The following is a 3567-nucleotide window of genomic DNA, read 5'->3' on the forward strand; positions in this document are numbered from 1 at the left end:
GCGGAAGAGGCCTACCGAGATCGGGACCCCGTGCCCGAGGCACAGGGACAAGAACCCGATTATGGTCCTCCACGAGTTCGGAGCCAACTGCGCTGGGACAAGCTGGTACTCGGCCAGCAGGTTGCTCACGAACTCGTGGGCGGGAAAACGCAGGCCAGCCCAAAGTGTCTCGCGGTAGACCGCGATCCGACCTGGGGGCGGCTGCGTCACCCTGTCCCCCGGCCCCGCAGTTTCAAGACGAAACCCGGGCTGGAAGAAGAACCGGGAGCGGATCAGCTCCAACTCCTCCCCCGACAGGCTCGACCCCACTTCCTCAGGACCCAAACCCATTCCCACAGAAGAACGAAATAAAAATTAAAAACAGCGAATGGAAGCTGGGGAGGAGAAGAAAAGAGGAACTCTAGCAATCACGGGGTAGGAACCTACTGGACATCGCCGGAAATCGCTCCGGGCACCGACGGCAAGGTTCGGTGGAGGGAGGAAGCAAGGGAGAAAGACAACGAAAATAAGAAGCAGCCAAACAAGACCTTTAGGGCAACCTCGAGGGGTTTATATAGACCCCCCTGACGGCCCAGATCAACGGGGTCGGTTCCCATCCCCCGATCAGGTTGCGCCACGTGTCGACCTCGGAAGCCGAGGCACCGTATTCACTCCGGATTAATAAATCGGCTACGAAATCGAAGCGTTGTCCCATCGGATCTCGGGGCTTCATCATGGGTCCGCAAAATCAAATCGTCTTGAGGAACGAGCGGACGCCGCCCCCGCTCCCCTCATTTAATAAGATCTGGGACACGTGGAGCCCCGATGTGGCCTCCACCTCCCCGAAATTATGATCCAGTAACACGAAAGCGGAAGCGTCCGACCTTAGGTCATGCCGCGTGTCCGCTTTAGACCCCGCAACGGCACACTCATTGATGAGTAAGGGGTCTCGATTACGGGATTAGGACACCGCCTCGACGAGCTCGAGGACCCCCATCCTTAATCCGCCGCAAAGCAACCTCGGCAATTCAAGAGACGCCACCCCCGCTTCAAGAAGCGTAATGATACGAGCTTCATCATAAGCTCGCTGAATAAAGCAGCCTCGAGACGCCAAAGGGCGCAGGTTTCACCATGAAAACTCCGAGAAGCGCAAGGACGCGGACGAGATTCGCCCCCCCCCCCAACTTTAATGATAGACTTTACTTCCCACGTCCGAGCCCACAAGCCGCTCGAACTCGGAAGTCGGGGGGTAGTGTTGGGGGGAACAAGATTTTTCCCAAATGACGCAAATGTCCCTAAGGAGCCGCACGACCTCCGACCCTGGACGGCCGAAGTCGGCGTCCGACCTCGGGACGCCCGACCTCAAGACGACCGATCTCGAGACCTCCGATCCGAGAAAAACCCCGATGTTCGAGGTCTACTCTTGTCAGCCACCTACTACGGCCGTGCACCTCTGAGGTCCGGCCGAAGACCATACCCTGACGCCCCTCTGGCATTTATTGCGCATGATCGCTGTAAACCTCTGGCTTACTCCACTAAATGCGGATCTCCGGCTTACTCCACAATAAATGCGGATCTCCGGCTTACTCCACAATTAATGAGGATCTCCGGCTTACTCCACAATTAATGCGGATCTCCGGCTTACTCCACAATAAATGCGGATCTCCGGCTTACTCCACAATTAATGCGCATGGCTTCTGTCATCTACGGACTCTCAGCTCTCCACGCAAATTAGCCCAGCAGAGTCTAGTCGACTATGATAAGTCTCTGATCCCGACCATACCTCCGACACCAATGCAATAATTCGCCCGGTAGCGTGCTAGTTCGGGTTGTACGACGCCCTCACCGCCGACATCGGTGCAATGATTCGCCCGACCGTGCGCCGACCTGAACAACATGCCGAGCCGTACTACGGCCTCGCCCTGTTACATTGCAGGTAAACCGACCCCGCCTATAAAAGGGAGCCTTGGCCTCTCAGGAGGGGATTGGAAGATTGATGCACTCTACAGACACTATTTATCTCCCTTTTTACACTATTCGCCCCCTCCCTGACTTGAGCGTCGGAGGGCCGGCGCCGGAAAACCCGGCCACCGGTTCGTGTGCAGGCACCCAGACGGAGGACGCCGCCAGCTGACGGATCGCCGCCTCGCCACGAGGACCAGCTGCTCCTTCTCCCCGATCACACCAGACAGAGGACGCCGCTCGCCGACGGACCGCCGCCCCGCCGTGAGAACTCGCCGCTCCCTCTCCTCGACCGAAAATTGCCCCCGGGTCCAATTTCCAGCAACACATATGATAATTAAATCTATAAATTAAGTAGAATATTAGTTGAGTATGAAACATATTTTGAAATAATAACAAATATACATAAAATCTGCAAAAATAATTACACAAATGTTCATTTGATAAAAATGAAATTAACAATGCATAGAATATACAATGTTTAAGTAAGGATGCTTGTGATTCGATATCCAAGAATATAAGGGAGAAAAGCAGGATGGGTAGAAAAATCTAAGTTAGAAACAATGAGGGGTTACTTGGGAGATCATATTGAGAATTTTAAAAAATAAAGAGTATGACTACAACCTCTAACAAGACATTATAACTATTATATACTAGTATTTAACACTTGTAATGTACGTGCCTTTCCAAAAAATGAAGAGTACGTAGGAGATATGAGAGTGTGATTAGAAGAGGGAAAAAAACAAAGCAAGAAAAATTTGCTAGACTATTTCTTTAAAAGAAGAAAATGGAGGTTTAGGGCATATTTAGATGCAAAAAGAACTGTTTGGAAAACTCAATTTTCTTAAAAAAATCAAACTTGTTGTTTGTTTACTATACTTGAAAAGCAAAAACTAGGAAATCTAATAACTATTTTTCTATTTTTTTTGAAAGTATTAATCCCCATTTGGTACTATTTTTTTTAAAAAATAAAAAATATAGAAATTAAAGTAGGAAATGTGTTTGGTAACAATCTTTATGTTTTTCTTAAACAAACTTGCAATATTTTAAAAAAATCAAAATTATATCATGCTAAAATTATATGAGTCATCTATTAAAAAAAAAAAGAAAAGTACTACATAAGAATATATTACATTGGAAGAGAGCATGTTTTACATTCATGGCAACTCGTAATGGTCACTTTGTTGCGGATGCTTTAAGGGGGTGTCAGACAGGTTGGCAGTGTTGTAAATTTTGACATAGAACTGGTTGTTGCATGTTTACACTTAATTTCAGGGTTGGCCTCAGACTTTCCCAACCAAAAAAAAAAAAAAAAAAAAAAAAAAGCATCAATCTGTCACGTGGAAGGCACGTGAATGACATCAGCAACGATCAGTTTGACTCACATTACGTCACATTCGGGATTGCATTTGCAGTTAGTTCCACGTCATTGATCAGATAAAGCTGCCCAAAGACGAAACAGCTGATTTGAGCCAACAAGCCTTGATTCAGGGCCCCACGTCGGATTGCATTTTAACACCGCACGATCTAATATCTGCGGCTGAGATTTACCGGATGTGCCGGCCTCCTCCCTTTCATTCCGTCTCCTACCCTTGCAATAAAATAAGCGAAAAATAAGTCGAAAAT

Source organism: Phoenix dactylifera, chromosome 8, assembly GCF_051530095.1.
Source record: "Phoenix dactylifera cultivar Ajwa chromosome 8, Ajwa_hap1_PhDact_Kaust_v1.1, whole genome shotgun sequence".
Lineage (NCBI taxonomy): Eukaryota > Viridiplantae > Streptophyta > Magnoliopsida > Arecales > Arecaceae > Phoenix > Phoenix dactylifera.